The sequence below is a fragment of the Oncorhynchus clarkii genome, unplaced genomic scaffold (assembly GCF_045791955.1).
Source record: "Oncorhynchus clarkii lewisi isolate Uvic-CL-2024 unplaced genomic scaffold, UVic_Ocla_1.0 unplaced_contig_5233_pilon_pilon, whole genome shotgun sequence".
Classification (NCBI taxonomy): domain Eukaryota; kingdom Metazoa; phylum Chordata; class Actinopteri; order Salmoniformes; family Salmonidae; genus Oncorhynchus; species Oncorhynchus clarkii.
This window is the reverse complement of record NW_027260387.1, coordinates 1-10748: the sequence shown is the minus strand read 5'-3', so window position 1 is coordinate 10748 and position 10748 is coordinate 1. Positions and strand designations below refer to the sequence as shown.

The window sequence follows — 10748 nt, the reverse complement described above, 5'->3', positions numbered from 1 at the left end:
TTTGACAGAGTCTAGAAAGGCAGATATGCCTGTCCTACTAGTGACATTACTGGTGTAAAGATTACCATAGAATTCTGAAAAATATCTTTGGGGTTTTCATTTTCTTTGCCATCTTATATTAAGCTTATGAAGAGGTAAATTCAGATTTTTTTTTTCTCACCTTCAACCATCTCCTTGATCTTACAAATGCCCCTTTTGTTCTCTCTTCAAACAGTCGGTCCATTTCTAGTTGTAAAGAAAATATCTGACCCTTTCCTTCTTCATTAAGGGCCTCCATAGAGATTAGAGAAAGGATTTCCCAAGTTGATCTTCCCTCAATCTTTTAAGTTCAGCAATTACTTTACCTCTCTTCATGACTGTTTGTCTTATTTCATACTTCATTAATTCCCAATATTGCCAATAAGACTTAAATAGTTGGGCTTTCCTCCAATTTTCTTGTATAATATCTTTGGCATCCATCTTGAAATTATCATCTTCCAACAGTCTACTATCAAGTTTACAATAACTGCGATTTGTTTTATTAACTTCAGATCCATTCATATTTAAAAATATCCCTTTATGATCAGTAAGAATTAATGGTTCAAAGAATACCTTGAGTACAGTGTTATCTAATGAATTAGAAATCACCCATAAGTCAATTGTTGACTGTCTGGACATGTCCTGGTTTCTCCAAGTGAAGTCCTTTTTATCAGGATATTTAGATCTCCAATTATTGACTAATCGAAGACAATGATTATTAAATGTAGGATTAACAATGCTGGATCTGTTAGGAGGGGGATATGTGTCTATTATCACAATAGATACAGAAATAAAATCTCCACCTAAAATAATTTTGATATCCTGAAATACACACATAACTCCACGAATCTCTTCTTCAAATTCTTGAAATAATATCCTGTTGTTTTGTTTGTTGTTGGATGCATAAATATTCCCTAATAAAAACATTTCACTGTTGAAATTCACTTTTAAAATTAACCAACATCCAGAGTGGTGAGTCTTACTACTGATGACCTTCCCTTTAAATGCACCTCTTACAACTGCAACACCTGCAGAGTGGTTGTTACCCCATTGATTTTTCCCAAAAAAATCGATCGGAAGAACAAGCATGAGTCTCTTGTAGAAAGTAAAAGTCTGCATTAAACCGTTTGCAATACAGGAAAATGGCCTTACGTTTGAGTAAATTACAAATACCTCTGATATTAATTGAACAAACAGATAGACAACCTTCAAACAACCACCTTGTTATGCTAATATAAGCTTTTCCTACGGATCTGCATCTCAAAAGGTTTCCATACCATTATTAACCCCTCCAACAAAAAACTATGAAATACTGGTCAAAAAGTTTCCAAATTGTTCTTACTCACACAAGGGGGAGACGTTGTGTAGACCTTACAATAAGCAGTTATTCACCCATAGTTAGTGTTTAGTTTAACATTTTCCAGCTCATCCTTTTCTCATTCAAGTGTTTGTGTAAATTATTTACAATAAAAGGCCTACCAGTTCTGTCCAAATTAGAGGTCAGATCCTCCGTGAACCTCAATTTATGCTTTGTGAGGAACTCACAATCCAGGGAAGAATTGTGAGTTACGCATCAAGCAAAAAAAATGAGGTTCACGGAGGATCTGGGTGCTTGTCTACAGTTTGGGCTGAGAAAGGGAAAGGGTCAGACATTTCTGTGACAGGAATATAAAAAATGTAAAATGAGCTAAAATGCTTAATTTACCATGAAGTTAGCATGCCAATAGAACATACTCAACATATGAGCAAAGTTGGCTTGCACTACATGGCTAGCTAGCATTAGCCGGCTAACATAACTGCTGACTAGCTGGCTGACCGAATAGCTAGCAGACTGGATAGCCAGCCCTACATGGCTACTGGCTATAGTCATGCTAGCTAGTAGTAACTAGCTAGTGGAAGTAAGTTATTCCCTCAACCTGATACAAGATGAAGCTGCCCAGCCAGAGGTACCTGCTACAGCAAGGTGATATTTCTAAATTACTTTCTGTAGCTAACTTAGCTAGATCTTCTGTCTGGCTGATGCTGGTGCTCATTGATGGAGTAGGCTAATAATTTACCGTAGTTACTGCAAATGGCTACCTATCTGGGCCTTTAAAATAGCTATTTCTTACACATTCATTAAAACAATATCCAGATAAGCTATAGTCAATGCTGATATTGTGTGTGGGTTCGGGAATGTGCCTGCAGGAGAAGGGCACCTGAGCAGATCATCATGAACTTAATCCAGTTAACGTTACACGTTTACTAAAAGGCAAATGTAGAAAAGGCATGTGTGTGAGGATACTACATGAATTGCTAGGACAATTGGCCTACTTTTCTGAATGTATACCTACCAACTTTCAGGGGGGCTGATAATCAATGATACGGATCCAGTCTGATATTACTTGATTATTGATTCCCGTCACACCCTCTCATTCACACAGTCCAGTCACTCAGCCGATCCAAAAACTTTTACACTACTTCTTCCTACAACACCCTGACGAGAAGCAAAAGGCCTGGCACCATGACTAAGTCTGCATATCTCTAACCCTGCTGTACCCTACCGTGCTGAGACAATCTGACTCTAGAACAGTACTACACTATTTTTAAATGAAATGCTCAACAGTGATTATTGATTCTCTCTCTGCCATCCTCACAGTTCACTCACTCAGATGGTGTATAGGCTAGTTGATGGCACCTACATGTCTGTTTGAAGGGACAACTGGACAGAACATATCAGAATGCTTGGACCTCAGCTGAGCGCCTTCTCCTTCCCAGTCTTTCAAGAAAAGCACTTTCTTTATACTTTCTGTTTGGCATGATGCTCTCAAGGTATTACATATAGATTACTCGTAGACACATTGTTTGCCTCTGAATTGGTGTCTACTTCATGCTATGTACTTGTTACCTTTACATAATTGAATTATCCCTCCACTGCCACATGCTCTTGCTCTTTCTCTCCAGGATACATTGGGGGAAGCTGCTTTGGTGTTGTCACCAATCTCCAGTGATGTAAAGTACTACTTAAGTAGTTTTTGGAGTATCTGTACTTTACTATTTATATTTTTGACAACTTTTACTCCACTACATTCCTAAAGAAAATAATGTACTTTTTACTCCTTACATTTTGGATGATTAGCAGGACAGGAAAATTGTCTAATTCAAGCACTTATCAAGAGAACTTCCCTGGTCATCCCTACCGCCTCTGATCTGGCAGACTCACTAAACACTAATGCTTTGTTTGTGAATTTAGTCAGTGTTGAACTGTGCCCCTGGCTATCCGTAATTTAAAAAACAATAAGAAAATTGTGTCTGGTTTGCTTAATATAAGACATTTGAAATGATTTAGACTTTTACTTTTGATACTTAAGTATATTTAAAACCAAATACTTTTACTCAATTAGTATTTTACTGGGTGACTTTCACTTTTTTTTTTTTAAGGTATTTTTTACTTTTACTCAAGTATAAAAATTGGACACTTTTCCCACCACTGCCAATCTCGTGCTGCCAGACAACATCAACCACTTTATCCCCCTGATCCTAAACTTTGCTAACTCTTGTTCAACTGCTCTTTGATTACATTGGTTTAATGAAATATTTACATTAGCTTGAAGTGTGTTTTTTTTTTAACCAAAAGTTGACAGATGACACTGAGTTAGAAGTTTCAAAGGGTAACTTAAAGCATAAAGCCACATTTTCCAGTAGTTTTTGTTTTTGGCTCCAAGTAAAATAAAATTACACACACCAATCCCTGTCCTAATTTCAGCAATGTGCACTGATGTGGTATATCTGGAATTTTATTTGTAGTAAATCTCGCTCGTGTGCCCCTGGTCTGGAAATTGTCATATAAAAAAATTATATATATATATATATATATATATATGTATATATATATATATATATACACACACACCTCTGAACCTGCAGGTAGATACAGAAGAAAATATTGGCTCAACACTCACCAGCCAATCGGTGTTGGCAACTCGGTAGCATTGGAAATGACACCCTTCAAGTACTGAGCAAAAGTCCAAATGAATTAAATTCCCTTGTGAATGTTGCTTCGATGGATACTAAATATGACTGGTTGGGATCAACAGCACGAATGTAGTAGTGGAAATGTAATGACTTACAGCAGCAGTATGTTTTATGATCCAGCAGATGGCAGTAATCCACCTTCAATAACTGAGTAGCCCAAAGGAGAAGGGGCAGAGAGCAGAGTGCACAAGGTTTAGGCTTGAGATCCAACGTCGATAAATTCACACAAATGTGCCTATAATCCTAATCAAACAGCTTGAGTGCCATTACTTGGGGTTGAAGTCATTAAACCCACACCCACATTTCAGAAACGTTTTACCTGCTGTGCTCTGCTCACTATACTCTCAACCTAAAGTGCAACACATCCTCCTGTTTCGTAAAAATAAATATGAACACAGAGCAGTTTACAAGGTACATGTAAAATATAACACCAGAATTGGATGACCTTCCCTTAAATATAAATCAACACCCCAAAAACAAACACTAATGATCTGGAGAAAAAGTGACTGCCAAATAAGAGAGAGATGTCCATTTTGAAACCTGCGTTGGAAACACTTGAAATATACTTGAAATACACTGAGTGTACAAACCATTAAGAACACCTGCTCATTCCATGACAGACTGAGCAAGGGGAAACCTATAATCCCTTATTGATATCACTTGTTAAATCCACTTCAAATCAGTTTAGATGAAGAGACTGGTTAAAGGAGGATTTTTAAGCCATGAGACCATTGAGACATGTATTATGTATGGGTGCCATTCAGAGGGTGATTGGGCAAGACAAGGTGATTGATTACCTTTGAACGCGTTATGGTAGTAGGTGCCAGGCGCATCGGTTTGAGTGTCAAGAACTGCAATGTTTTGTACACTCAGCGTATGTATTAGACATAACAGAGAAGGGCAATGCACCATCCTACACATATCTACTATGAGTGATATCAATGTTGTGAGAATGCATCTTGATATGGCCTATAGTGGTGACACTGTACTATCCCAAAAAATATCAAATATACCACATTGGTACACATTATTGAAATTGGGACAGGAATTGGTGTTTTTTTACTTTGTTTTACTCAGAGCCAAAAAAAACTACTGAAAAATGGGCTTTATGCTTCAAGCTACCCTTTGAAACATCTATCGCCATGCAAGTGTAAACTTTCAGTTAAAAAAAACACAATCGAAGCAAATGTAAACATTTAATTATAGATTTAATCAAAAAGCAGTTGAACAAGAGTTAGCAAAGTTTAGATGGACAGGGAACATGTTGATGTTGTCTGGCAGTGTGGGAATAGCAAAGCAATTTCCCCTAATGTATCCTGGAGACAGAGAGAGCATGTGGCAGTGGAGGGATCCATCAAATTATGTGAAAGGGACACAGCATTCTAACACACAGGTAACAAGTAAACTGCCTGATATGTACACCAATTAAGAGACTATCTGAAAGTGTCTAGGAGTCATCAATATATAATACCACACAACATGAGAAAAAGAGACACCTTGAGAGCATCATGCCAAACAGGAAGTGTAAAGAAGGTGCTTTCCTTGAAAGACGGGTAAGGAAGCATTCTGATATGTTCTGTCCAGTTGTCCCTCAAACAGGCCTGTAGGTGCGATCAACCAGCCTACATACCATCTGAGTGAGTGAACTGCGAGGGTGGCAAAGCGAGAGATCAATAGTCACTGTTGAGCATTTAATTTAAAACTAGTGTAATACTGTTCTCGAGTCAGATTGTCTCAGCACGGTTAGAGAAATATGCAAACTTTGAGAGTTTCTGGATAGGGCTGAGTGACTGGACTGTGTGAATGGTCCTATGATTGAGCGAGAGGGAGGGTGTGGGGGAATCAGTAATCAAGTAATATCAGACTGAATCCATATAATTGATTATCAGTCCCCCTAAAAGGTGGTAGGTATATATTCAGAAAAGTAAGCCAATTGTTCTAGCAATTAATTTAGTACCGACACACGCCTTTTCTAAATCTGCCTTTCAGTAAGCAGGAAATGAGGTTTGTGAATTATACCCACACCAATAAAAAGGCGTATATTGTAGCAGGTTGAGGGACTAACTTCCACTAGTTACTTCTAGCTAGCATGACTATAGCCAGTAGCTAGGTAGGGCTGGCCAGCCAGCCTGCTAGTTAGTTAGTAGGTAGTGCAAGCCAACGTTTTTCAGCTGTTGAGTTCGTTCTATTGGGATGCTAACTACATTATCTTAACTAATATTGCTATTTTTATCGTCCTGTCACACAAATGTCTAATCGCTTTGCTGAGCTGCCGACACTGCAGCTCAACCCAGACCGTAAACAAACACCTACCATGTCAGTAAATATTCTATTAGGGGGTGTGTACTTCCAGGCTTGAACAAAATGAAAAATGGGATACATTTGGAATGTATTTGTTTTCTGTTAATCGATGCCCCATTTGGACACCATAAATAAGAAAACGAGTTGATATCCGATTTTCATTCGTAAAATTCTGCAACCAAACAATACATGAGCAATATAAACTCTTAAGTAATCAATTGTTTAATAATTTGCACCTCTGTTGCTTTTACATGATTGATTATCCATTGTAAATGTTCAAGATGCCAACTGAACACTAATTTAAGTCTGCTAATTTAAGTCTGGGGGGATGCCTCACAAGTCCTCAATGTCAACAGTGAAGAGGCAACTCTGGGATGCTGGCCTTCTAGGCAGAGTTGCAAAGAAAAAGCCATATCTCAGACTGACCAACAAAAAGAAAAGATTAAGATGAGCAAAAGAACACAGACACTGGAGAGAGGAATGGGCCAGCATCCCGGAGTCGACTTGTCTGTTGTTCAATCTACACACTCTCTAATGTACTTGTCCTCTTGGTCAGTTGTGCACCGGGGCCTCCCACTCTTTCTATTCTGGTTAGAGCCAGTTTGCACTGTTCTGTGAAGGGAGTAGTATACAGCGTTGTACAAGATCTTCAGTTTCTTGCCAATTTCTCGCATGGAATAGAGTTTCATAAGAAAGAGATTTGTTTCTGGCCATTTTGAGCCTCTAATCGAACCCACAAATGCTGATGCTCCAGATACTTAACTAATCTAAAGGCCAGTTTTATTGCTTCTTTAATCAGGACAACAGTTTTCAGCTGTGCTAACATTCGCAAAAGGGTTTTCTAATGATCAATTATCCTTTTAAAACGATAAACTTGGATTAGCTAACACAACGTGCCATTGGAACACAGGAGTGATGGTTGCTGATAATTGGCCTTTGTACGCCTATGTAGACATTCCATTAAAAATGTCCAACTAGAATAGTCATTTACAACATTAACAATGTCTACACTGTATTTCTGATCAATTTGATGTTATTTTAAAAGGACAAAAAAAATGTGCTTTTCTTTCAAAAACAAGGACATTTCTAAGTGACCTCAACTTTTTGAACGGTAGTGTAATCCAAAGTGTAATGAATTATTTCACCATGCTCAAAGGGATATTCAATGTGGATATTTAATCCACATTTAACACTAAATAATAACTGATATTTCAGGTGGACAGAAAAGGCATCGGACAGTAGGAATGACCCTTATAATACATTTACATAAAATGTTATACAATTTTACCCAGTCAACTAAACCTTCTCAGAGCCACAACCGATGGTATTAACTCATTCCCTCTTATACACCCATCCCCGCCTCCCCTTTGCCAGTCCTGCCACCCTCCAGGACTACAAGGCTGCTGAGTAGGGTTGGCGATGCCCTGGGCTACCGCAACCAGCTGTGGGAGTATAACGATTCAGAGCCAGCCATTCACCAGGTGGGCAATCTGGAAATGACCCAGGAGGATGGGAGCCTGGATCCCAACTGCATTGCACTATTTGACTTTATCGTGAAGTGAAACAGTATGGATTCAGGTTATAATTCTATGGCATTCAGTACTACTCCCATTCATATGACTGGTTCCAAGTTGAACCTCAGGACCTATAGACACCAGGCACTAGTATACATCTGAAAGGATTGGATAATGTTTAAGTAGTAAGGGGTATAATGTGTAACCACCTAGCTAGCCTTTTAAAGAGAAAGGTTGAGCCATTATCATACCCCTGCTAATATGCCTACCTATCCAATCTTTCAGTTCTACATGAAGTACCAAGGTGTTAGGGCAAAGGGTTGATTTTAGAATTGGGCAACACTCACATCTTTGTTTCCTCAGGAGTTGCAAGAGCTTGGTGGGCTGAAGAACAGCACAGCTTCCTGATTGGCCGGTCAGTGATGACACAGTCTTGCACCTGGCCACTGCAGAAGCGCTCGCCACCAGTGAGGCCAAAATCAAAATGGTTTGCTCATTGTTTACAGATGTCTACTTACCTAAAAGGTGTTTGGTTTGAGGTTGTGTTTCGATGGGTTGCCTCTGTGAATAGGTTTGGTTTGACTCTCTCGCAGGAAAGGAAGGGGAGGAGCTTCTGCAGGATGTGGCTGCTCGTTATGTCGAGGGCATGAAAGACGGAAGGAAGGAAACCAGGGCCATCAAGCATCTTAGGCAACGCATAATATTTTGTCCAAACAATGTTTAGATATATTTTAAATCTATTAAATTTCCTCTGATATTTATGTACAGCGCATTTAGACCCCTTCCCCTTTTCCACATTTTGTTACATTCTATATTTTTTTCTCTCATCAATCTACACACAATACCCCATAATGACAAAGTGAAAACAGGTTTTTAGAGACATTTTTGCAAATGTATTAAAACACAGAAACACCTTATTTACATAAGTATTCAGACCCTTTGCTATGAGACTCGAAATTGAGCTCTGGGAAGTACAGAGATCCTTGATGAAAACCTGCTACCGGAACGCTCAGGACCTCAGACTGGGGCGAAGGTTCACCTTCCAACAGAACAACAACCCTAAGCACACAGCCAATGCAGGAATGGCTTCGGGACAAGCCTCTGAATTTCCTTGAGTGGTCTAGCCATAGCCCGGACTTGAACCTGAACGAACATCTCTGGAGAGACCTGAAAATAGCTGTGCAGCGACGCTCCCCATCCAACCTGACAGAGCGTGAGGGGATCTGCAGAGAAGAATGGACAAAACTCCCCAATTAAAGGTGTGCCAAGCTTGTAGTGTCATACCAAGAAAGACGGCTGTAATCGCTGCCAAAGGTGCTTCAACAAAGTACTGCGTAAAAGGTCTGAATACTTATGTAAATGTAATATTTCAGTTTTTAATTTTTCATCCATTTAAAAAAAAAAAAAAACATTGTTGCTTTGTCATTATGGGGTATTGTGTGTAGATTGAGGGGGGGGGGGGGAAACACTGATCCATTTTAGAATAAGGTGGAAAAAGTAAAGAGGACTGAATACTTTCCAAATGCACTATCAAAATGTTTTTCTTTGTTCCTACATTTATTTTTTGTACTGTGACAAACACACTAGACCTCATTTGCGCTCTCTTTTACCCTTAGGAGTGTCTCAGTTGAGGCCGGGAACTGAAGGGGGCTTCAGAGTGCCCTACAACCCTGATGGCACCGCGGATGTGGGGCAGCCATGAGGTCTATGTGCATCGGACTGAGGTGTGTGTGTGTGTGTGTGTGTCTGTGTGTGTGTGTGTGTGTGAGAGAGAGAGAGAGAATATGCACTGAACAAAAATATGAATACAACGTGCAACAATTTCAAATACGTATTTTACGGAGTGCCAGTTCATAGAAGGAAATCAGTCAATTGAAATAAATTCATTAGGCCCTAAGCTAATGAAGAGTAGGAGTGCTGCTTTAGGATCAGTTTTGCCTTTTAGATAATAATGAATGAGATTATATGGACAGATCCCAGATCAGCACTCCTACTGTGACGCTTTAGGAATATGGGCCAAGGTAATATTACAGTTGCACCACTTAACTTTTTTACATATAAGTGACGGTACTTAGTCATCCATCATCTAGTAGATGTAAATGCACTCTTACCAACATGGCAGAAAATACACATGGAGCATTCCAGATGGGTGGAAGGGATTGGGTCACAATGTAGTCAAACATGCACCTACCATGTTCAGATCCACCACCACATATCTCCCTTTCTAGGTACCCGTGTCCAGAGCAGCTATCCACTCTGGTGGCCATTGCTGTGGAAACAGGAAGGATGACCCACCCTCACCCGACCGGTTTCCTCAGTGCTGTGGTGTCGGCGCTCTTCACCTCATACGCCGTCCAGTGCCGACCAATCACGACCTGGGGGCTGGGCCTGGTCAAGGAGGCCTGTCCAGCCAAGAGCTTTTGTTCAATTTCAGGGCTTTGCTGTCAGGGAGACAGAGAGACTGGGGATACTTCACTGAGAAGTGGGAGTGGTAAGAATAACCAATAACATCAATGATAACATGAAAATCAATAGGGGGCGGGTGTGTTTTGGTTGAGCTGCCATATCATTTTAAGTTTGTTATTTGCTAAGACACTTTTTTCATGTTAAGGTCAATAACATTGGATGACATTTATACAGTATAATACACAATCAAATGACTGGCAACATTCCATTTCAATAATGTGGATGGATACAGATCTTAGCTTATGATTTCAAACCATAACCCTCAGCAAGTCGAGGCAGCTGGCTGAAAGGTGGAATTAATTACATGCTGATGTACAGTAAATGAGGAATGAAAAAACAAAATCAATGTAAAAGCATTCAAGTCTGCTCTGGAGTGACGTTTCCCCAGAGGTATCTAGGATCAGCTTCCCCTCCCCCAATTCTAACCCTAACCAT

The 10748-nt window shown here is 39.6% G+C and overlaps 1 pseudogene; it reads left to right on the top strand.

Moving 5' to 3' along the window:
* The first annotated feature begins 1944 nt into the window (after window positions 1–1944).
* LOC139401382 (ADP-ribosylhydrolase ARH1-like) lies at window positions 1945–10338 on the top strand (annotated as a pseudogene).
* Window positions 10339–10748: the final 410 nt, after the last annotated feature.